At 42.0% G+C, this 26,304-nt stretch overlaps 1 protein-coding gene and 1 long non-coding RNA gene across 4 annotated transcripts in view; both read right to left on the bottom strand.

Moving 5' to 3' along the window:
• ADK (adenosine kinase) overlaps positions 1-26,304 on the bottom strand; it is a 196,243-nt gene that overhangs the window by 77,715 nt on the left and 92,224 nt on the right. The window lies entirely within an intron of this gene.
• On the bottom strand, positions 11,204-11,773 carry LOC128413708 (uncharacterized). The gene is made up of 2 exons (XR_008330409.1): positions 11,731-11,773; positions 11,204-11,670 (listed from the first exon to the last, which is right to left on the bottom strand). It is a non-coding gene; the product is annotated as an uncharacterized LOC128413708 (long non-coding RNA).

Here is a 26,304-nt window from a genome sequence, read left to right as displayed (position 1 = left end):
TGCACAATACAACCAGACATTTATTGGGGCAGGTGGTGGGTGGGGAAATGCAGTGACTGTGGATTTTCCTTTGAACAGCCCAAGAAGAGACTACAGGAATGCAGTTCTCATTCACACCCACTCCTCCTTATTCCCATCCGAACAGCACAGAAGGATGCTTCTGATTTCCCTCTTTTGATAAGACTCCTTTTCTCATGATGCGATCTTTATTATAGCGAGATAATATGCTCTCTCTTTGGGGCTCTTGAAATTTATTCTGAAGAGGGTGACAATGGTTTTGACTAATATTTTTCCATGTTTTGTGCTGCTGTTACAGCATGAAAGCGATCAGCGTTTGAGATAACATGTGTAATTATCTCTGTGCACACACTATCAAGATTACTCTTTAGGAAATAATGAATGATTACTTTAAGATTGCAACTGGTGTGTGCACAGAAACAGAGTTAAATATACTTTACACTAAGCAGAAATTCACTGAAAGCAGCTCAGATAGCCAAAAAGTTACAAGAAAGTGATTTAAGGGGGTTAATTTTAAAAAGTGACCTTGCCCCCCCCCCCCAATTTCTCATAGCAATTGCTTTAAAAAAAAGCAATGATTTGGTTTTAGTGTTTCAGTAGTTGGCATATTGGACAGGAGTCACTTCTGAGATTCATATGGGCAGAGGAAGATAAATCAACTGAAGCTAAACTGGACAGGTAAGGGAAAGAGGGATCAGATAGAATCATAGAGCTAGAAGGGACTCTGAGGATCATCGGGTCCGACCCCCTGCAATGCAGGAATATGCAGCTGTCCCATATGGGGATTGGAGGGCTGATTCCTCTCCCAGTCCTCCTGTAAGCTGGGCAGCGGGGGGGACTCTGGTTATAATGCCAACAAGTCAGGAAGTCTGACAAGTGCTGCTGCACAATGACAGGTCAAAGCGTGGGGGGAAACAGGCATAGTCCAAGACTGGGTCCTAGATCTGACCTGGGTGGATGAGCTGGGAAGAGTTGCTTTAACCCAGCTTTATCCAGCTGGGCTTTTGATGTAGCACCACCACAGACTTGATGATCAGGCAGGTAGTGCTGCCTTGGGGTTTATAGTGATTCCAGCTTGAGGTCTTGGTCATGTTCTGGCTTTCAGTGTCTGCATCTAGAGGCAGATTTGGGTCAACCCCATTACCAAATAGTCACCCTGGTTGAGCTGGGGGACAGGCGATGTTGAGAACTTCAGAAGGCTTGTGCTAGAGGTCTACAACCACCATCCTGCAAAGGTATGGCATTTATAATAAACACACAGGCTCTAATCACTCTAAATAATGACTGTAGAAGCATTTACTATAAATTAAATAACTATAATGATAGATTCCTTAAATATTAGATTGTTGAAGTCTTAATTTTCATGATGCAACACCTACCATTTCATAAATTGCAATGCTTGGATTATAGTGGGTGGGGAGGTATAAGTCCCAACCAGAGACTCCCTCCAATGTTGGCCAAATCATGCCCCCCCCCATCTGAAAACACAAGCTAAGATGTTTCTGTCCCAAAGAGGTTAGGGAGCTAATTTGAGAATGAATCAGAAAATCAAACCATGGTTTCGTCCAGGTTTGTTCTTACTAACCATAGTTTAAACAACCTATAATTCCCTGTGTCTGGACATCATGTTTAAAACTGGAAACAGATGTTTCTGAGCTCCTCCTCAGTCACACAAGAGAGAAAAAGAAGGGAGCAGGGATCCAAAAGCTTGTTGCAGCTCATTCATGTAGCAGGAAATGATGGTTTCCTGTTATGTCTGAAACCAATCCTCATGCTTTGCCAGATTTCTGCAGATTAAGGAATCACTACTGCAAATGCATATTGGAATCAAAGCGTGAAAATGGAAACACTTGAGATCTCATACCACATACTTCAATATGTCTGAAATATGACTGGATTTGATATTAAGGCTTTTAAAATTATGTAGCTATTATTAAACTGTTTTGAATTACCAGTATCTTCTATACAGATATACTATAGATAACACAATAGATGCATTTATATTTTTGTTTGGTGTTTTCTCATGCTCTGTTGTGTCCCCTTTGAGTTTAACGAATACTGAGAAGAAATACACAAAATAAAGTGACCATGACTGTGAACAGATCTTTGTCTTACAAACAAGGCAAACAGGAATGTTTTCCTATTACTCTTGTAAGGTAATAATGATGGAGACAGATGCACCTCGCTAGGGATGGCATTCTATACAGAACCACCACTGAAAAGGCCCTGCCAGGCATCAATGCCAACCAAGAACCCCCCCCCCCCCCGCAGCAGCAGCAGCAGCAGCAGCAGCACCAACTAGGTCTCACTTGCTGATCATAGGCACTCTTTTAGGTACTTGGTTCCCAAGCCATTGGAGGGCTTAGTACTAACACTTTGTATTGAGCTTGGTAGCTCACTGTCTGTCAGTGCTGAGCTTTAAGTTCAGTGACACTTGCTCCTGTCAGGCTGCCCCACTTACCAAGCCAGCAGCTGCATTCTGCACTGACTGTAGCCTCAAGACTGACTTCAAGGGCAGCCCCACATAAAATGCATTACAGTAGTCCATTCCCTGGAAAAGACCCTGATGTTGGGAAACATTGAGGGCACAAGGAGAAGGGGACGACAGAGGAAGAGATGGTTGGACAGTGTTCTCGAAGCTACAAACGTGAGTCTGACCAAACCGCGGGAGGCAGTGGAAGACAGGAGTGCCTGGCGGGCTCTGGTCCATGGGGTCACGAAGAGTCGGACACGACTAAACAACAACAACAACAACAAGTCCACATGAGAGCTATCAGAGCATGGACAACTAAAGCCAGACAATCCTAGTCCAGAAACATCTGTAGCTGATGAATCAGCTAATCAGAATTATGCCTAAACTGGGCATTAGGAATCCAAGCCACAGAAGCCACTTGATACTCAAGTGATAAGTGGGAATCTATGAGTACTCCCATAATACTAACATCTTCCTACTCCCTCCCAGAACAAGTCATACACCTAACTGCTGGATATGGGGACCACCCACTCACAACATCCACTCCATCTTTCCATTTATTGGTCCCCATCTTGTCCACCACTGCATCTAGATACCTGTCTCAACACCTTCATAGCCTCTCTTGATTCCGATGGAATGGAAAGAGAGATCTGTGTGTCATCAGCATACTGAAGACACCGTGCTCCAAATCCCTGGATGACAGCTTCCAATGGTTTCATGTAGATGTTAAATGACACAAGAGACTGAATAAACCCTTGTGGAACCCCACAGCCCCAAAGCCATGGAGCTGACCAACAGTCTCCTAGAAGAAGAAGAAGAAGAGGAGGAGGAGTAGTTTGGATTTGATATCCCACTTTATCACTACCCAAAGGAGTCTCAAAGCGGCTAACATTCTCCTTTCCCTTCCTCCCCCACAACAAACACTCTGTGAGGTGAGTGGGGCTGAGAGACTTCAAAGAAGTGTGACTGGCCCAAGGTCACCCAGCAGCTGCATGTGGAGGAGCAGAGACGCGAACCTGGTTCCCCAGATTAGGAATCTACCGTTCTTAACCACTACACCACACTGGCTCCTAGAACTACTTTGCAGGTAGGAGCAGAACCATTGAAACACAGTACCTGCAATTCCCACCTTCATGAGTCACTCCAGGAGAACACCATGGCCCAAAGGGTAAAAAATTGCAGAGAGGCAAGCAGAACCAACAAGGTTGCATTCCCCCATCTCACTTCCCAAAATCAAACAGGGCTGCTGAGACTGTTTGGGCACCCAAACATGGCCTGAAACCAGACTGGAATGGTTCCGGAAGCTGTGGTGTGGAATGTAAGAGACGCTAAAGTGGCAGAGATTGCCACTCAAAACATACTCCTGCTGCAGCTTGGCAGATTCCATAATCTCCTACCTGTAATTCTACAGGAAGCAAAATGCAGTTGTTGTGCAGCAGTTAAACTGTTAGAATTGACGTGACTTTAAAACAAAGATTCTTCTGTGAATGCCACCCTCCCTCCAATCTCCACTAAAAGTGTCATATGTAATTATAAATTTTCACCAAAGATGTCAAATTCTTACGCTAATCTTCATGCAGTCTGACACTGCCATTCTTCAACCTTTACAGATGCAAACAGTTATCACTTTGTTTGTATGTCACCACAGACAACATAATCAACAGTTTTCATATCTTACTGTTCATACATTTTGTTACAGTGGATTTTGTGCATGCTGTCTACTTTTGTTCGAGTATGAAACTTGCTAATTCTTGAACAGGGAACAGTTATCTAGTCTACATTAAACATTGTAATACAAGATAAAGCAAAAGACAAGTTCAAGTTGTGTGTTTTTTAAAAATCTCCATTATTAGATGCTCTGTCCTTATCAAATATCAATCCAAACCTATACAAATGCAACACAATAGGAGACTTTGTTTGGCGTTAGTGTCTTAATTTGAGGCAAAACTTCTGTTTCCCTTTACTTATAGAAGGATAAGGAGTAAAGGCAAATTTTATGCCTGAACTCTTAATAGAGAAAGGAATTAAATTTTGAAAAAGCCTGATAAGGCAGCTATGATTTCCCCTTTTAACATCTTAGTAAGAGTTAATCACTCTCTGGCCGAACTGCCCTGAAATCAGTGAAAGCCAAATAATAATATACTAGCACTCTTGCAGAGTTCTTAATAACTGCATGTGGCTTGCACAGGAGAACTTCCTGGGACCCATTTTAACAGTTGGACTGGGACGTTCCCTATAGGGTCACGTGCATATCATGTGCTTTGAGGCTAGTTTGATCCCCACGGGAATTTCTATAGTGATGGTGGCCTTTGTCCATTGCCTGCAAGTGACGTCCCTAAACAAGACAATCTTCTTTCTACCAGTGCCTATCTTTTACTCTGGATGTAATCCCAATGCAAATTTCGTAGTGGTTTCTCACGGAGACCTGCTGAGGCTGAAAGAGCGCTACTCCTTTGACACCAACTTCACACAGATGACCAAGATGATAAGCTGAGCTACCAACCAACCTTAAGATGCCTTGAACGCCAAGGTCCTAAACCTTCAAGATTCACTACAGCAAAACAGATGTGCAACCTAGGCCAGATTCTTAGCAAGGGTGAGTGCAGCAGGCACAATTTACCAGTACTTCCATATTTCCTCCTCCCTTGCTGAAAACCAAGACAGGAGGAGGAAGCGTGCATAATTCTTCCTCACCGTCTGAAGACTGACTGTCCAATCACAAATAAGAAACAAACAAGTTGACCTAATGCAGCTAAACTCATTCCTTTTCGGAGCCTCTCTTCCACCAGCTGCAGACCACAGAAGGCCCAGAGCTCCCTAACCATCTCTCTCTTGAGGCAGAAACATTAAAAAAAAAATGCATTAGCAACTTACAATATTTTAAAGAACCACCTACATACATTAAAATAGCAAAAAACTAGATTAAAGCATCCTGCCCATGCAAAAAGGCCATAGATAATTAAAAGTCAAATGTCAGATGAAAAAGGATTTTTTTTTGGCCTGGTACCTAAAAATAGGTGTAAGTATGTAGACAAAGAATACTGGGTCATCTTGTGCAACTTTGCATTCAAAAGAAGCTGTACTTAGGTTTTTTTAATTCACACTAGTGGCAATTTTTTCTTGACAGTTATTAATATCAGCCACTAGCCTACCGACAAGCTGCAGCCATTTTTACTCAATGAGCCTGCGGATAATGAGCACCATTTCAACCATGGGTTGCTGGCAAAGATGGCTATTTAGAACACAGTGCCAAAACACAGTAAATAATACCAAATGAAGAGAACAGTGAACGCCTGCAAGATACCAAACACAGGCACCAATCTACATCTCATAAATGGCAATGCTCCAACAGATTTTAGGGTTCCAGATTGCACCCACATTTCTCAACATAAAATCATAATTATATCACAAAAGGACCGTGAATCCCGAATAACAAACATATATATTGAAAGTACTCAAGAAGTGTGATATTAATTAAATTATTGCATTTCTCCTATAACCCCATTTTAATGAAGACTATAAATTTCAGTTTCCCCTTGCTGAAAATCTTACTTATATGCATAATAGTTTGCTGGAGAAATAATAAATATATGTAATAAAAGTTTTTTTAAAAAGGCCTTTTAAGTTGGTAAAACCCAGCAAATTTAATTATCTGCTTTCTTTGCCTTTTAAACACAGCCTTAAGAGAGTGTTCTGTGCCATAAATTTGATCTCAAAAGGCCTGCTGCAGTTCTCATTTTCCGCTGTTTTTCCATTGGGCGTTTATAGGGGTTTTTTTGTGTTACAGGGGACCAGTAAAATGTAGAAGTAATCCTGCAGTTCCTGTGTATGAAATCAAGCTATTCCCTATTAGGTTATTACTTGTGTCCAAGACATTTTTTTAAAAAGCAATCGAAGCACAGGCTTAATACCATAGGTGTGATATTTTTCCCCACTCCCACTTTTTTTTGGTAACACTAACCAGATCTAGACATTCAAGTGCTGAAACAAAACAATTATTTTGCTGAGCCTGTTAAGGTGGCTGGGTGTACATCTGCACTAATTGAAATCACAGCATGGCTTTTCAGGATGGGAACTGCATCAAAAGCACACAGAGGATGTGGAGATCTCAGATGTGTGTCTGCATTCTCTGAAGCACAAAGGAAACCAGATGCTATTGTTTATGCTCCATCCTGATGCTTCACTAAACCAATGACATAATGCGGAATGCTGTAATCTAAGTGTCCCCATCCCTTAATGAAAAGAAGGAAAATCATAAATTAAGGCAGTGTTAGAAACTGAGATACGAAAGCTAGGAGCTAAAGGGCACCTTAAACCTAGGTTATGGGTGCAACAATTGAATGTCTAGGTGCACTTTTTTTTAGAACAAGAATACGAAGCTGGAAATGAATGAACTGCAGCTAAAACATTGTGCTCATTTTTCACAAGGTCTAGTTCTTCCCTGCCCACCCCCCTAAGATTCTTAAGAGGGTCTCTTCCCCTGTCTTCAGAGAGGAACTGGAAGTAGGGATGCAGAAAAAAGGCCCTCCATTCATTCTGCAGTTTTAATCTGAAATCTTAGGCGCAGTACTGCACCCAGAGCTCAGAAACTGCTCACGCTAGTGAAATACCCTGCACCTAGAGCAATGGGAGATTGGAATTTTGGGAGGGTGATCATTTTGATCATGGCTATTTTGTCTGAGAGAGTGAAGTTGGTATTGTACAAGCATCACATTTTATAAAAACAGATCATTCTTTGAAGATAATCTAGAAAAGGAGGCAACCAGATTTACAGAGAAATACGTTACGTGTCAAACCACCAATGAAATCACTAAATCAAAGCACCAATACTATTTTAAGCCTTTCCCCCTTACTTTTTGTAAGGATAAAAATAATGAAGGGCCAGGGGGAAGTGAGAGAGGGGAGTAAGTTGCGTCCTCCATTCTTCATAAAGGATCAGAGGACATAGGTGCTGGTAACGGCAATCTGAGTGTCACCTGTTGGTGTCCGTAAGACATTGGTGAATAAAACAGCTGGTCCATACAAGGATAATGCATTTCATTCTCCCATTCAGGCAGTTTTTTCTTTCTAATATTGTAACACCGACTGTGAGAACAATGTGGAACATCTATTTTTGACAAGGTGAAAGGTCCCTGGCAAGCAGGAGGCAGCCTATCACACATATCTAGAGATGCTGAGATGCTTCTAGCACTAAGTTTACAGTTACACAGAGCTCCGCTCAAAATGTTCAGGCTTTCCCAAATTAGATAAGAGAGCCTACAGTACATTCCCACCTCACACAATTTGGAGAAGAGATCATGTTTATGGAAAGGTCTCAAGGGTGCCCAGTAAATCCTAAAAAAAATAGTTTTTGCTGGTTTAGGAACCATTTTAAAAGCCTTGCGTGAAGATCTTAATGAATGCAAGGGTTGTCTTCCACTGAATTGGCTTCATGGGTCAACTCCTCTTATTGGTTAGACACATCCAAATGGCTCAGGACTGGCTCTCTCCATATGAACCTAGGTAAAGTGTAAAGGGACCCTTGACCATTAGGTCTAGTCGTGACTGACTCTGGGGTTGCAGCACTCATCTCGCTTTACAGGCCGAGGGAGCTGGCGTACAGCTTCCGGGTCATGTGGCCAGCATGACTAAGCCGCTTCTGGCGAGCCAGAGCAGTGCACGGAAACGCCGTTTACCTTCCCGCCGGAGCGGTACCTATTTATCTACTTGCAGTTTGATGTGCTTTCGAACTGCTAGGTTGGCAGGAGCAGGGACCGAGCAATGGGAGCTCACCCCGTTGCGGGGATTCGAACCTCCGACCTTCTGATCGGCAAGTCCTAGGCTTGTTGGGTCAACCCACAGCGCCACCCGTGTCCCTCCATATGAACCTACTTGGACCCTAAAACCATCCTCTGAGATCCTTCTTTGTGTGCATCCTCCACGGGAGGTCCGGAGGGTAGCAACATGAGAATGGGACTTTTCTACAGTGGCTCCCCGCATGTGGAATGCTCTCCCTAGGGAGACTCACCTGGCACCTTCATTATAAACGTTCCTCTTCAACCAGGCTTTTGCTGATTGACATACGATGCCCTTTTAAATGTGTTGGGGAGGGTGGATTATTGGTTTCTTTTTGTTCTTATTTTTATTATGTATTTTGTGAATTGATGTTGTGAACCGCCCTGAGATCTACGGGTGGAGGGCAGTATACAAATCTAAAAAAGAATAAAAATAATTATCTATTTTAACTCTATAAGACAAGCAAGTGAATGACAGAAGAATAGGCCGCAATCAAGTGGACTACAAAATCAAAGAATGTGGTAAGTATGCACTGGAGTTGTATGTATCATCAACTGGGCTGGGTCAAAGAGCTCCTACGAGTTTGTAGAGATCAACACTCATTCAACCATCGTGGAAGCTTTACCTGAGATTCCTGCATTGCAGAGGGCTGGATTAGATGACCATTAGGGTCCCTTCTAAGTCTACAATTCTATGATTTGGCACCTTTCAGTGTAGGATATATTATGTTTCTTCTGCAAAACACATCCTTACTGAGGTCACTGTAAATACACAGCTATTATGAAGAAAGGAGTGAGTGGCTGAAATAAGCTAATAATAATAATAATAGTAGTAGTAGTAATAATTTATTATTTGTACCCCGCCCATCTGGCTGGGTTTCCCCAGGTACTCTGGGCGGCTTCCAACAAAGATGAAAAATACACTAAAATGTCACATATTAAAAACTTCCCTGAACAGGGCTGCCTTCAGATGTCTTCTGAATGTCAGGTAGTTGTTTATCGCTTTGACATCTGATGGGAGGGCGTTCCACAGGGCAGGCGCCACTACCGAGAAGGCCCTCTGCCTGGTTCTCTGTAACTTGGCCTCTTGCAGTGAGGGAACCGCCAGAAGGCCCTCGGAGCTGGACCTCAGCTAAATGTGAATGGCACGTGCATAGGATCTGTTGAATTCTGTTGTAAATATGATCAGCTTTGCACAAAACTCATGCCCTACAAATAAAATAAATGACACATTTTACACAAACCAGGCCAAGGCCAAGAGAGAATAAGCCATTAGAGGGAGGGCTTTGGAGAATGAGTGATTGCATGATTCCAGTTTACCCCTGGAGGGTCAATTTGATTTTTATTTCTAATACAGCTATTTTGTATAAGAGCAGTTTTGTACAAAGCTACTGTTTTAAAAATAAAAGGATGTACATACCACTAACAAGCCTTTAGCAACAGCCGGTGGAAAGAGGCACAACACATCATTTTCCATTTGGCCGATGGAAACAAAATGGCTAGCTTGTGCTCAGACAAGCAGCAAATTGATTTAGGTGGTGTGATAACAGAGCAGGGGTAGGCAACCTAAGGCCCATGGGCCGGATGCGGCCCAATCGCCTTCTCAATCTGGCCCACAGACGGTCCGGAAATCAGCGTGTTTTTACATGAGTGGAATGTATCCTTTTATTTAAAATGCATATCTGGGTTATTAGTGGGGCATAGGAATTAGTTCATTTCCCCCCTCTCCGGCCCACCACATGGTCTGAGGGACAGTGGACCGGCCCACGGCTGAAAAAGGCTACTGACCCCTGTAACAGAGCATCCATAGAAACCTCACCACATATGTTTTTTAAAAACGCTCCCACAATGTGATCTCAGTATGGGCACAGTTAGATAACGTGATTTCTTAATTTTATTTTTTGTTCCCTTATTAGATGTGGTTTGGGAAAATCTGAATTAATTCTGGGTGAAATATGGGTTGCCAGTTTGTGTGGGTGCCATAAAAAACCTGAGATACAAGAAGCTTCAAATCCACATTAAATTGTTGTGTGGACGAGCCCACATTGAATTTCTTTACTGGGGTAACTTTGCATAATTTTGGAAAGATTTCTCAAATAAAGCTGAAAGCCACCCAAACTATCAAACGTCTTAAAAAGTGCTTCAAAACTGCATGTAAATTTTGCCTTAGGGGGACTGAGGTGCCAACTGCTAGGTTTAATAATATAAATCTCCTTCAGTTTTGACTCTGCATTCTTTGCTTTGTGAAGCAAGTTGAAAGATATGGTCACAAAGTTAAAGCAAAAGGGTGTTTATCTAATTAGAAAATAAACCTAAACACACACGTCAAAGCAATGGTTTGGATCTCCTCTTGTCTTGGCATTGTGGTATTACATATGTCCTGGATAAGATTACAGACTACCTTACAAAACTAGGAGGAATTTGTGAGATTCAAAACAGAACTGGCCTTTAAAGTTGAGAACCCTCAGTGCTATGGCTAATCTGCACAACAATTCAACCGCAAAAGTTCCAATTACTAACAGATACCATATGCAACTTTTAATGAAAACTGCATCAAGTTATCTCTGTCCATGGGATAACACTATTTACTACTTAACATTTCAATCTGTCTCGAAATTAGCAAACTATTTGGAGGTGAATGAAAGTAAGGCCATCACATTGTACAAGGTCTGAAATAAAGCTGCTTATCTTGGCAAAACACATTTATTTTGGAGAGTAAAATAGATCATCTTAATATATAGTTGAGGTGCAACAGGATTATTACATATAAGATGATCTAATCCCAGGACATGTTTTTAAAAGTTTTGTTCCTAAAAGGAAAGAGGAAAGGCAGACACACAAACACACAGAGGGAAACATTATATGGCCTTCAAGCTCTGGTCAAATAATGTCGGTATGTAGAGAATATCCACACCACCTCCCTCTACCAGGTAAAAGAAGAAACAATTTGTCCAGCAGCACTTTTGACTCATACTTGTGAAGAACATACCCCAAGAGAGTAATTCGAGGGCAAGGCAGCAAACCCATTTATGGAGAAGGTTAAAACATACAGAAGCATTTAACAGACAATTCTTCTTTTCACCTGTAGGTAGCAGCGAGAATGCCAAACTTGCTTCAGCAATGGTAAGACAGAAAAGTGAGAGGGAAACTCTCTTTACTGGGGTCTAAGCATGCCGTTGTGCCAGGAATGTCCCTCACTGGTTAAATCTGGGTGCGTGCAGCCCATTTACAGCCCAAATAGCTTTAAAAAAAACCTGAGAGTTAACACCCATTGTCACTTGTTTCTAAAAAGATGTATCGTGGGGTTTTCTTGTTTTGCATAACCATTGCTGGTTTCTTCATAGAACTGTAGTGTTGGTGTGGCGATCACACAGGGTCCCCGGACGTCTGACGGTCTATTGATCCCTGTGCCACCACTGAGATTGCCTCTTCGCTGCCACCGACCCGTTTCTCTCGGGTACACACGGAGTCCAGACAGTTGTTAACATTAACAAATAATCAAGTTTATTTTATAGGCATGAACAAGCTTATGGTTTCAGTTAATTGTTCTTGTCAGTTTCTTAATCTGTTTCTTTACCAATTTGTTCCTAACAACTTCAAACTGATTATCCCAACTATCTATCTGAGGCCACCCAACAATTCCTCTCACTCCCTCACAACACAACTTGACCAACCCACAGACTTATCCTCCCTCTTCCTTCTTCAACTCCCAACTCTCAACTGACTTTCAAACAACTCCCACTCTAACTTTAACTCCACCCCTCGGGTTCCCACTGGCCAATCACTTCACTCTCATTTAACCCTTTCCTTATGACCCACCTAGGAGGCAAACGCCACAGTTGGGAGGTACCCTGAGGATCATCTAGTTCAGGGGTCACCAACCTAAGGCCCATGGGCCGGAAGTGGCCCACAGAAGTCTTTTGACCAGTCCACGAACCGCTCCCGAACAGAGCTGCCCGCTTGTGTGCTGCGCTACACCAGAGCAGCGCGGTGCAGGGACTCGCTTCCGCGGTGGTGGAAATAGCGTCTCTGAACACGCAGACACTAGAAATCACATGCACGCACGCGATCCGGCCCACAGAGGGATCTCCATAGGAGCGATCCAGCCCAGGCAAGATAAACCTTGCTGACCCCTGATCTAGTTCAACCCCCTGCAATGCAGGAATATGCTGTTGTCCCATATGGGGAATGAAACTGCAACCTTGGCGTTATCAGCACTACTCTCAGTCTAACACAGGGGTCAGCAAACTTTTTCAGCAGAGGGCCGGTCCACTGTCCCTCAGACCATGTGGGGGGCTGGACTATATTTTGGATAAAAAAATATGAACGAATTCCTATGCCCCACAAATAACCCAGAGATGCATTTTAAATAAAAGCACACATTCTACTCATGTAAAAACACCAGGCAGGCCCCACAAACAACCCAGAGATGCATTTTAAATAAAAGCACACATTCTACTCATGTAAAAACACGCTGACTGTCTGAGGGCCAGACTGAGAAGGCGATTGAGCTGGATCCGGCCCCCAGGCCTTAGTTTGCCTACCCATGTTCTAACCAACTGAGCTATCCATGCGTATGATATCTTTGCTACTTTAACAATCCTGTTTCAAACTCTTCATATGTACCTTTCATCACCTATCATTCCTCCCCCCACCCCCAGAAGTAGTTTCATAAAACATTTGAAACTTGTAACATCTTTGACACAGAACAGCAGATGCTGTTACCACCCTTACCTTCTGAAAAGGTTTTATAAAACCAGAGGGTGTGAGGGAAAGATCATAAAATGATAGAAGCAATTTTTAAAAGCAGAATTATTGAACTATGATAATTACATTAGATGAAATGCTTTATAAAGGCTTTTAATTGCCTTAAATTTGTGGATAAATCTACCCAGGAGATCACACTCACATCAATGAACTGCATTATACCAGCAAGAGGAACCTTGGACCAATGCCAGAAAGAGCAAATACAATGGACCTCACTTGGCTGCAAATTGCCAAAAAGCAAAAAGAGAGAGAGAGAAAGTGACACGTTTGCATTGTGGAGAAAAGATCAAATATTGATCAACCAAGCTGAGGTAATTAGAATGGTCGTCAAGGAGATGAGATGTACATTCCTACTTCCACTCAAATGCATCTTTGTTTTACACTGAATTTGCTATCTGCTTGGAATCATTTCAAAGATTTGTGCATTGTCAATTAGCTGCACATGTGTTATGCTCGTCGTTTGTTTCAAAGACATAAAATATATACGTATTCAGATTATATTACAGGGTTTTAATGTGAACATTTCTGGGCATATTGATTGCGAAATGGGGCTGCCACCAAACTTCCACTCACTATTGGGTAAGACTTAAATTGAATATCAAGAACAAAATGGATGACACTAATCTGTGACGTAAGGCCTGATTTTAAAAGTGGCACTGAACATAGTATCTGTGTGCACAGGCCAAGCTTTACCCATGGATGAGGCGACATTTAAATGTATCTGCCTGTCACCATGTGTGAAATTAGCATGCTAGGAATCCTGTGTAGAAACTGTTGAGCCAATCTGAACATGTTCTGAGCATGTAAAATGCCACAGAAACAAACAAACAAACAAACAAACAAACAAACAAACAAACAAACAAATAAAGGTTCTTCCTTTAAAATCAGTTCAAAACTGGTTAGAATCATGCGAAGCCGCAAGCTTAAACGCAGGGCATGGAAACCTGTCTCAGCAGAGGTCTGCATTCCTTCAAGGGCATCCTTCCAGGGGTAGAATCACAGAATTATAAAGTTGGAAGAGACCCTGAGGGTCATCTAGTCCAACCCCTTGAAGTGCAGGAATCTCAGCTAAAGCATCCATGACAGATGGCCATCCAACCGCTGCTTTAAAACCTCAAATGAATGAGATTCCACAGCCTCCTGAGGGAGTCCACTCCACTGTTGAACGGCTCTTATGTCATAAATTTCTTTTCCTGATGTTTAGTTCAGAATCTGAATTTAGACATGAATCTATTGGTTTGAGTCCTACCCTCTCTGGAGAAGGAGAAAAGCTTGCTCCATCTTCCATGTGACAGCCCTTCAGGTATTTGAAGATGGCAATCATATCACTCAGTCTCCTCTTTTCCAGGTTAACATACCCATCTCCCTCAAACGTTCCCCGTAAGGCTTGGTTTTCAGACCCTTGATCATCTTGGTTGCCCTACTCTGCACACATTCCAGTTTGTCAATAATTTTCTAAAACTGCAGTGCCCAGAAGTGGACACAGTATTCCAGGTGTGGTCTGACCAAGGCAGAATAGAGTGATACTATTACCGTACTTCCCTTGATCTGGACACTATCCCTTTGTTGATGCAGCCTAGAATGGCATTAACTTGGTTTTTTGTTTTGTTTTCCTGTTGGATCACACAGTTGACTTATGTTAAGCTTGTGGTCCAATAAGACCCCTAGATCCTTTTCACATGTACTACTGGCAAGCCAGATGTCCCATATCTTATGTGCAGCTGGTTCTTCCTGCCTAAGTGTAGAGCCTGACATTTGTCCCTATTGAATTGTATTCCGTTAGTTTGGGCCCAGTTCACCAATCTGTTACGGTAATATTGAATCCCAATTCTGTCTTCTGTGGCATTAGCTGCCCCTCCCAGTTTGGCATCCTCAGCAATTTTCATGAGCAACTCCTCAATTCCTTCTCCCAAGTCGTTTATAAAGATGCTGAACAATAGCAGACCAATGGATGTGACTTTTATCATTGTACAACTGCCTTCATTCAAGCCTCACAAAAGTCAGACATTTCTGAGTGCACACAAACACACATGCCCATCTGTGAAAGCAAGAGACATTATCAACGGCACATTCAAACCAGGTAAACACGCTTGAAAAGGGCATAGAGCAGGGTTGATGAGGAGAGTCCTGGGAGGTGGATAGCGAGGGTTGGAGGATCATGTTCAGTCTCTGCACCCCTGCTTAGTGGGGAAATACCTTATTTTTCGCTCTATAGGACGCACCCGACCATAGGACGCACCTTGTTTTAGAGGGGGAGAACAGGGGCGAAAAATCTCCCCCTCTCTGCTCAGCGCCCCTTCACTGAAGCAGCAGGAGAACGGAGCCCCTTCCATTTCTCCTCCCGCTTCGCGGAAGGGGCGCTGCGCAGAGAGAAAAAACTGTGCAGCGCCTTTCTAGCGAAGCAAACCCTGGAGAGCAAGAGTGTGTGTGGCTGGAGGTGCACACCGATCCCTCTCGCTCTCCAGGCTTCAGTGAAGGCAACCCGAAGCCTCCGGAGTGAGGAGGGAGCACTCTCTCTGCGCTTCGGAGGTTTCGTGTTGCTATCGCTGAAGCCAAGGAGCCTGCATTCGCTCCATAGGACGCACACACATTTCCCCTTAATTTTTGGAGGGGGGGTGCGTCCTATAGAGCGAAAAATACGGTAGTTTTTGAATTCCCCACGCTGGCATGTCCCAAAGCAACCTGCACCCAAATAAACCAACATTTTACCTTCGCCTATTAGCAGACCATTCTTCCCATGGGTTAACTAACATTTGAAAACAGGCCTGGGTCATGGAAAGTTTTGCCTGAAAACATGGACAGACTGATTTCCTGAACAATTGCTAAACTAAATCTTTTTCAAATGCACACGCAATACGAAAGCTGCTCCCCAATCAAAGAATTGCAAAAGTGGAGCGGGACTTTATTGCGGCAAAGGATTACAGACTCCAGTTTCACAACAGCCGCAATCAAAACACAGTCTTTAGGAAAGATGAATGGGTAAGTGCGTTACAGCCACGCTTTTTCCATAGAAGAATGGGGTATTGGCACAGTTAATACGCGAACAGCACACAATTCAGAGAAAGAAAATAGGAATCGCCGTGCTGAGCCAGATCAATGGTCCTCAGTATTCTGTACGCCAACAGCAACCAGCAGGAAGATCCCCAGCAGGACATGATGCCACCATTATCTATCCCCTGTTGCTAATTCTCACAGCAATATTGGCCAAGATCCAAAGAACTAGCTAGAGGGGGCTTTGAACTTTTGTGCTTTCAACAACTGTCCCTGTGCTGCATGGCAAAGAACTCTGAAAATGGAGCAAGACTCGAAATCAATGTCTGATAATGATCTGGAGGTCAGCTGTTCAAAGAAAAGAAGTCAAAAACCTGACTCGGGGCACACAGCCCCAAGTAGCTCTTTGGATTCCAACCAGCATTTCTGAACATGGAGACAACACACCTGCACTCACACACCACAGCAACTTGGCTTTATTCGGATTCATCTTAAATCTGCTGCCCAGAAGGAAGGTTTCAGTTCCTGGGTCAAGAATAAGGAGCCCAACTATCAACTGGACAATGTGAAAAGAATACTATTCTTCCCTACAAAATTGTTCTAGCCCTTAAAAAAAAAAAAAGGTGGGGGATTCGAAAGGTTTGAAGCTGCAAGATTCAATGCAAGACTATTAGTAATGAAGTTAGCAATACAGTGGTACCTCTGGTTACGTACTTAATTTGTTCCAGAGGTCCGTTCTCAACCTGAAACTGTTCTTAACCTGAAGCACCACTTTAGCTAATGGGGCCTCCCGCTGCTGCCGCGCGATTTCTGTTCTCATCCTCAAGCAAAGTTCTTAACCCAAGGTATTATTTCTGGGTTAGCGGAGTCTGTAACCTGAAGCGTATGTAACCTGAGGTACCACTGTACATTACGTTGGCCTGGAACAGGCTGATTACTATGTATGCTGCACCCTTCTGATTTTATACCAGTTCATGTTTTGTTTCATTTAGTATGTATTTTTTAAATTATCTATGCACTGTTTCAAGATTTGCCCTCCTTTCCTCCCCCTTTCTTTCTCTTCTTTTCCATTATCAGAGACCATCAGTTGTTGAGGGGCTGAGGCTGAATAACACCTGGAGGGCCAAAGGTTCACCCCTCCCCTGTTTGAGAGCAGCTCAAGCTCAAAGTCCTTTTGGGCAAATGGACCTACGGTAGTTGTGTGGTTCCTGGGATGGTGATTTTACTTGTGTTTGGACTCTGCTATGACGCCAGCAGTAGAGCATTCTGAGAGAACACTGTTGAAAACAGTGAGACTTGAAAGGCTCAACAGAGAGCTCCTGCAGTATATTCATACCTAACATATGCCTTTGGGTCATCTTTGCCAACAGAAGCTTTACACTTCGCTACTTGCTATCAATGAAGGAAGGGGAGCAGAAAGCACACAAGCTTGAAGCTTGCCACAGTATGACCTTCCAACAGAAACCATAGGTGTCTGAACTGGGTCGTGTTGCATTTAAGAACCGAAGGAACCAAAGAAATCCATTAATACCATTTTCAGCTGAAAGGAGAATATCTTCTGCTTGGAAAACTGATCAATGCTTTGGTGTCCAACCTAAGCTTCTTCATCATGATAACCCAGAGCAATGGGCTGCTTTTCCAGACCCCATTATGATGGAATTAATGTTCCAACAGGAAATACTTCTGAGGTTAACCTTGCTCTGTGCTTTTAAAAGCTGGCTGTAAACTTAAAAGATAAGACGGGGGGGGGGGGGGAGAGAGAGAGAGAGAGAGAGAGAGAGAGAGAGAGAGAGAGAGAGAGAGAACTAACAGGTCTGTCGAAATATACTGTTTCCTGGAAAAGCTGTCAAACAACATTTGCTTTAAAGGGCACTGTGCACCAGATACCCAGGTTCTGGTTTTGTCAAACATGAGGATTTCAGGGACACCAGTTTGTTCCATAATTTCATAGCGCCTTTGGGCTAGCCCTTTTCCCCTGCAGTTTTATGGTGCCCCCAACCCCCCACCATTCCCTTAGTTGTACACCAGTTGGTTGTGCCTCAGAGTAACCATAAACTACCAGACCTGCATTGGAGCCCATTGCCACGATCAGTGGTACAGTAATTTTTCAGTATTTTTTCTGAGAAAGGCTTTTGAGCCTTGTTGTCAATGAGTACTAAAATATCAAAAGGCAAAAACGGGAAAGTTGTGATAGAGGCATCATGAAGAAGAGTGAACGGAAGTTAACGTCTCATCTGAAAAGAACGTTTTTGTGGCATGCCTGATTTGGAGATTCTTCATTAAGAACCTGAAACGACCAATGGATGAATTTGATAGTAAAATAATCTCCACAATAGAATCAACCGCAGAGTTATTGAGTAATGTTTAGGATAATTTAAAGGCCAGAATACAAGTAACAGATTTTAAGCAATAGCCAAAACGGTAATTGTAACTCTACTGTGGCATGAGCTAGTAAAAGGATTCCAAACGTCTGCAAAATTGCAGATAATTGTGTAGGAATATTTGTTGTGGAAACACGAAAATGCAGTGCAATTACTAAACAAACCTAAAATGTATGCAAAGTGTTTACATATGGGAATCCAAGTCATTTTATATATTTAAAAAACAATGCTTTTATTTGTAAAACTTCAAGGTGGTACCGTATTTTTCCCTCTATAACACGCAGATTTTTTCTCCTAAAAAGTAAGGGGAAATGTCTGTGCGTGTTATTGAGCGAATGTGTGGTCCCTGGAGCTGACAAGCGCGAGTGAAGGCAAAAATCAGGCAAATATCAAATCGTCCGGAGAAGGGAAGCCTTGAAAGGAGGAAGCTCTGCCTCAGGGTCTTACTGCCCACCCGCTTCTGTTTCCTTACTGTGTTTGCTCAAACGGAACAAAGAGCAGAGAAAACCCCTCCCCTCCAGGCAAGCAGAGTGGAAAGCAGCAGAGCGTCCTTCTAATTCCTCTCCGTGCGTCTGGGACTCGAAGGCAACATGCAGGTTGGGGGGGGGGGAGAGAGAGAGAGCTGGTTGGCTTGTGGGGGGGGGACTTTTGCCTTCCTTTCCTCCCTCCGGTAAAACCCCTCTCCTGCATTCTTAGCCAGCTGCTTCTCTGCACACCCCTCTCCTTGTCGCTTCTATGTTTTTCCTTCCCTCCCTACTTAAAACGTGGTTCCAATCACGGATCCACATGGATCCTCAGGATCTTTGCATTGAGTCACCCCAAATTCACCATCAGATCACATAGCAATGATCTGATGCAAAAACAGGGCTGCAATGGTGCAAAAACATGGTTACAAAGCACGGATCCACATGGATCCTCAGGATCTTTGCATTGGGTCACCCCAAATTCACCATCAGATCACATAGCATGTCCATGGCTACAGCCCGCACCAAAAAAATCACGCACCCACTGTTGCCTGGGGCTGCAATGGTGCAAAAACGTGGTTACAAAGCATGGATCCACATGGATCCTCGGGATCTTTGCATTGGGTCACCCCAAATTCACCATCAGATCACATAGCATGTCCATGGCTACAGCCTGCACCAAAAAAATCACGCACCCACTGTTGCCTGGGGCTGCAATGGTGCAAAAACGTGGTTACAAAGCATGGATCCACATGGATCCTCAGGATCTTTGCATTGGGTCACCCCAAATTCACCATCAGATCACATAGCATGTCCATGGCTACAGCCTGCACCAAAAAAATCACGCACCCACTGTTGCCTGGGGCTGCAATGGTGCAAAAACGTGGTTACAAAGCATGGATCCACATGGATCCTCAGGATCTTTGCATTGGGCTACCCCAAACTCACCATCAAATCACATGTCTGTGGCCGCAGCATGAAGCACAAAAATGATACATCCACTGTTTCATTCAGAATTTTTTTTTCTTGTTTTCCTCCTCTAAAAACTATGTGCGTGTTATGGTCAGGTGCGTGTTATCGAGCGAAAAATACGGTAAATAATGTGTAGTTCATGAGGCAGATCAGAGAACCTTCTGTTCCATTTGCTACTTGGTAGTAGTTAAGTTTACTGTAATAGCCACTGAAAGCTATAATTGCTAAGTTTTGTCATCTGCCGTTTATTTGTGGTTTGCAAGTGGTAAGAAAGCAACTCATTTCACCTTCAGAAGCACTTGCTTACACTTGTGCAAAAACTAATAGCTTGGTATTTCACACAGGAAGACGTATACACAGATCTTGTTACTGTCATAGAAATGCAAAAGGGATAATAGAGTATTTTCAGGCATGTCCTTGAACTAAGGGTAATTTGAATTGCTTAGTAAGGAAACTAATGGATTTAAAGCAATTACATTACTAAAAGGTATGCTTTAAAATGTGACTCAGTTGTTTCATTGTTCCTCAAATAATAATTTTAGAGCAATTTACATTTCTTTTGTGAAAATTGGATCCACTGCTGAACAAACATTTCAGCATTGTCAAAAGCTTGCGAGAAATGGGTTAAGTAAAGATGTCTGTTTAGGTTATTTGAGTGCATGTGTACACAGTCCTATCATTTAAGAACTGTGATTTTGTGATTCACAAATAAGCTCAGCACAGATTCCTATTCACTTAGCTTTATTCATTCCAACATAAACAAGAATCCAAGGAACATTATTTTCAAATGAATATCTAATGCTAATGAACAAAACCATTTCAACTGAACCTTTTAGTCAAACAATATTATTGCAGGGCTGTATACCTTAGTCTGCTATTCAGGTTTTCAGAAAATTATTTGAGACTCCGACTTTGTTTCTACTGAATACAGATGAGCATTAAAGCTCTAGAATGTATTTCCTACACAAATGTAATTTTTCTCCAATATGTCAAGATTAAATTCACTGCAGATATGTCTGGTTTAAACCCGGCTAGATTACTTTTACACCAAACTTGGATTCACTTCTAACGTCATTAATGCTTTTGTGTTGATTCACCACAGCAAACGCTAATGTCAACCTCTGAAGAGCTAAAATTCCCATATTCACACAAAATCTCATTTTACAATTTCATCCTACATTTTTCATAAAAAGGCATGTCAGTACATTGTGGCAGATATCCAGTTTTTATCTGCTGGTTGATGCACTAAGGACCGTTTAAAACAAAGCAATTAGTTGCAAGTGTGGTTAGTTTAACAAGATAATATCATCATAATCCATGGATTGAGGCTGGCTTCTTAAGAAATTCTCTAGAGTTTGTTTTAAACTAGAATCCCTTGCCCAAATGGAATGTTAGATGGTGAAAATGAAATTAAACTCTCGTGAAGTCAATCCCCCAGCTGCATGAAAAAATAAGGGATGTGGGGGTAAGAAAGCACAATGCTTCACTCAGGGTTTTTGGGGGTCATTTGTCTAGCGCTCAACATCAAAAAACCAAAGATCATGGCCACTGGTCCCATCACCTCCTGGCAAATAGAAGGGGAATAAATGGAGGCAGTGAGAGATTTTACTTTCATGGGCTCCATGATCACTGCAGATGGTGACAGCAGCCACGAAATTAAAAGACGCCTGCTTCTTGGGAGAAAAGCAATGACAAACCTAGACAGCATCTTAAAAAGTAGAGACATCACCTTGCCAACAAAAGTCTGTATAGTAAAAGCTATGGTTTTCCCAGTAGTGATGTATGGAAGTGAGAGCTGGACCATAAAGAAGGCTGATCGCCGAAGAATTGATGCTTTTGAATTATGGTGCTGGAGGAGACTCTTGAGAGTCCCATGGACTGCAAGAAGATCAAACCTATCCATTCTGAAGGAAATCAGCCCTGAGTGCTCACTGGAAAGACAGATCGTGAAGCTGAGACTCCAATACTTTGGCCACCTCATGAGAAGAGAAGACTCCCTGGAAAAGACCCTGATGTTGAGGAAAATGGAGGGCACAAGGAGAAGGGGACGACAGAGGACGAGATGGCTGGATAGTGTTCTCGAAGCTACCAGCATGAGTCTGACCAAACTGCGGGAGGCAGTGGAAGACAGGAGTGCCTGGCGTGCTCTGGTCCATGGGGTCACGAAGAGTCGGACACGACTAAACGACTAAACAACAACATCTAGCGCTAAACCATGATTTACCATTATGTGCGGATGAAACAATTACCCTCAACTTTATAGAAGCTGCAGCATTGACAAAGACTGATCTTCCCAATATTATTTGCAAGAATTTCCCTCATTTATAACAACATCAATAACACCAAGCTATTTAGCTGAGTTTTAAATCAAAACGAATAATGGACAGATGTAACAAACTTTGTTTGAGATTTTAATTTATACTGTACTTACCATGGGTGTGAAACAAATTATTAAGCAGCAAGAGAAAATGACTAAAAGAAGGGAAAATTCAAATCTGACTAATTCCTTAGTAATTTTCCTCAAATGAGTAAAGACAGGCTTAGACTTTTTTAAATAAGCAACCAGGATAGGAATACAAAGGCAAGGGTTTCACAGAGTAATGCTTGCAAAAAGTAAACTTTAGAAGACATCTGAAGGCAGCCCTGTACAGGGAAGCTTTTTAAGGTTTAATGTTTTGTCGCGTTTTTAAATATGTTGGAAGCTGGGTCAATTTCAAAAAATCCCACTGGAAAAACGGAGATGGCAGTATTGAGTCAGTGCATAGCTGTCAACTTACAGATTTGAAAATAAGGTATCAGCAGCCTTGAAAATAAGGTATCAGCAGCCAAAATAAGGGATATACCGAACACAGGTATGTTCAGCTTCTGAGCCCCTCCGAGCCAAAGGCAGAAAACCCAGCCAGCAGACAAACGAAGCCTCAAGCGGTGGTTCCCACAGCGCAGCAACCCAGCAAAGGGGATGCAGCAAGGAAAACTACCGTCACCTCTCCGCTGAGAAGCGCTGAGCAAAGGCGAGTCCCCAGGCAACGCAGACGATTTGATCGGCACAAGGCATGCAAGTTCCACCCCCCAGTCGTTCTTAGACTCCTTATTGGGTGAGCAATGCAGCCAAGCAACACAGCTGCTTCCTTTGAAACCCGGGAAATTTAAGGGACATCATCAATAAGGGACAGCAGCGGGACACAGTGCTGGGATACGGGACTTTACCGCCAAATAAGGGACAGTTGACAGCTATGAGTCAGTGGCTCATGTGCTTCTGGCTTGCACCCTTTATAAAGATTTGAGGAGTGAGGTTATTACCCCTCTATTATTGTCACTCAACCATTGCTACTGTGTTCTTTCTTTTAGCAGATCAAGATGATCAGGTGACAGCAAAAACTGCAAGGTTTTTAGTGGGGGCAATCAGAATAAGATCTAATATTTGATTATTGATGTAAATGAATTTTGTATAGTTAGGTTTTCGCCTCGATCTTCAGTACATTTTATTTTATTGGTATGGCTAGTGGCTGATGCAAATAAAGATTCTTCTGATACTATGTTGGAAGCTGCCCAGAGTGGCTGGGGCAACCCAGGCAGGGCAGGGTACAAATAAAATAAAATAAACAACAACAACAACAACAACCAGCATTTTTCTGGTAATGTAAGAAATGTAAATGTGTTGCCATTGTCTGCTGGTGTTACACATTCTAATAATTTAGGTATGAAATAATGTATCTACTTCCCATGTCAACTTTTCATGTATGTTCTTTAATGCTTTTAAGTCAAGTTTCCAAGTATAAATTTTATGCCTTTTCTTTATAAACTGCCTTCAGATTTTTAGAATATTGTCCTGAAATGTTTGCCAGTCTTTAAATGCCCTCAGCGTATTATGAATCGGTTGTGAAAGGTATGAGTAAGGAATGGGAATTTGGCTTAGAAAATAACTATGCTGGTAGAAAATAAGCATCAGGCAGTGTTAGCTACGTCACAAAGTTTGGTATTCCAACGCTTCCAAAATAAAACTGGCCAAAGACTCCCGAGATGGCTAATTTCCATGAAACTATAAGAAAAAGGGCTTAGCTAGGCCCATGGGTGACCTCAATTACAAACAAAAAACCATAGGGCACTTCAAGCGCTTTCCCCAAAATCCACTCAACATGAAGTCACTTGACAATAAGCATTTCTGTGTTCCCTAACTTATACAGCCATTCTGCCAAATGAATTTATGATTCTGCAACTAAATAGATAACTATTAGAATGTTGCTTTTGCTTGCTAAAAACAAGCAATGGGTTACCATCATTCTTTTAATACTAGCTGTTAATAGAGCTTGAACAGAAACTAGGAAACATATAAAATTAACTGCACATTGTGATCTAATTCAGGAATTTGTATCAAATTTTCCAGTACTTTAACAAATTAGCTTAAGGCTAAATAAAAAGCTAGAATACATTATTTAAAATGTTAATATTTATATCAGTGTTTGGTTTGTGCCTATAAACTGTTTCTCACTGCAGGCAACTGCTGAGTTCTTTTACCATTTCTAATGGTGCTCCTCAAACATAGACAAGGCACAAAATGCATTAAGTCCAGTCATGTGATTTTTACTCATGTCCAGAAATGACGGTGCAATTAGGCAGATAAGGATCTACAGCACTTTGCTGAATCTGTTTGCAGCCCAGATTTCTAGTTTACAGAAGCACTTAGGGACATGATTACTTCTAAGAAATGGACACTTACTACAGTTTTAATGGTGTCCAACAGGAATTTCCTTTCTAATCATCAAAAGCCAACTAATCTTACCATATCAATTAATGTTTCCAATTACTTCTCAGTCTATAAGTCTTCTTTCATAATGGTTCAACGCCCAAAGGTTTATTTACACAATCAAATACCACATCTATGGGATTTATATAATTTATGTAATTGTCAAAAACTTGGTGAATGTTGACAGTTACAGAAAATTCTCAAGATTTTATCAAGTGTGGTAAGAAATGTCAGAAATACTTACATTGTGAGATTTTTTCATCAATAATATGGAAAACAGCAGAGCAAACAAGAATAATATACGTGTCTCCCTTCAGAAACAGGCCCAGTGAAAATGTTTTTAGTTATATATGGCCAAGAAGCTCATGCTGCCAATGTTTTATAGCCATCCTACTGAAATCGAAGAGGGCTGCAATGAATTCACATTTTGGTCAATATTTTAGCTCCCACTAGTGAGAAAATTGATTCCAACGATAGAACAAATATTGCATGAACCAAGATGATCAGCTGAAGTACTTATCTCATAATCATGCTGGACTCCAACACCACTGCTGTGAAATTACATTTCTTTCTCATTATTAGATATCCAAAAGGTTTGCAAAATAAGCCCTATCAACTCTGCTCTGTTTCAGATTAACTTGACACAAAAAACTTCAATGGAGATTACTGATAAGAGACATGTCTTTAAGCAAGTGTTACAATGCAACTGATAACATAATGGAGTACAGTGAAGTGCAAGAAATCCAGAGTACACCTACTGCAACTGCATGAATAAATGAAACACTCATTCAATACAGCACGACTGGATTGCTTTCTGCTTTGAGGTTATCATTGTTCCGTTCGGCAGCTATGCTATTGGAAACTTGGTCAATCTCATTGTAATCTAATCCTTTGCTTGAACTAGAGAACCATATGATTAATTGGTTTTTCAGTCTATGTCATTGTTGTTCTGAATGTTCCCTTTTGTTGGACAACTTTCGATGCAGGGTATTGGTGGTAGCGTTTTAAGAAAACAGTATTTCTGTTCAACTGTCTTCATGTCCTGAGGTGGAAAATGCTGACCAACTGCTGTTGGATAAATCAGGATGGCACCAGAAGCCAGCCTGTCTTATGTTTATTACTTCAGTCTGTTTTGATCAAAAGGTTTTTCAATTTGCCATATAATGATTGATCAAAATATACGACTATGTGCTACTGTAGACACCACATGATGTCAGCACAAATAGTGTTAGATGTTGGGACAGACATTATGGAGAAAATACTTACTGACTGAGGAGATCTAGCATTCAGATTAAAAAGTATTTCCCCAGTTTCTTTAATACCAAACTTTTTTCAAAGAGGGCCAGGATTGATGAAGTGAGCATGAGCTTTTTTTAGGAGTTGTTGAGCTTTTTTACAATTTTTTAAAGGATTTAACCCCAAAGTTAAATTGGGCCCCCAAAACGGCCTTTGGACATGCCTGGGGATAAGGGAGTAAAATGTAGGGTAGAGACTATGAAACCCAGATCTTCTCTCCTGTTTTCACCCAAGGGAAAATCCTGCAAATGAAGGGAAGCTTGAATACAGCCAAAGTTCTGCTACAATACAATTTGAACTGGAGACTTCTGGAGTCTATGTCTGCATTATCCCCAAACCATTTCTCCTTTAAATAAGACTAGAAAGCAGATAACCTTAATAACATGTCAGAGTTCATAAAAAGCCCATGAACAAGAATCAACAA

This window comes from Podarcis raffonei, chromosome 5, assembly GCF_027172205.1.
Source record: "Podarcis raffonei isolate rPodRaf1 chromosome 5, rPodRaf1.pri, whole genome shotgun sequence".
NCBI classification, from domain to species: Eukaryota; Metazoa; Chordata; class Lepidosauria; order Squamata; family Lacertidae; genus Podarcis; species Podarcis raffonei.
Note: the sequence above shows the minus strand (reverse complement) of the source record. Positions and strands in the feature narration are given on the sequence as shown.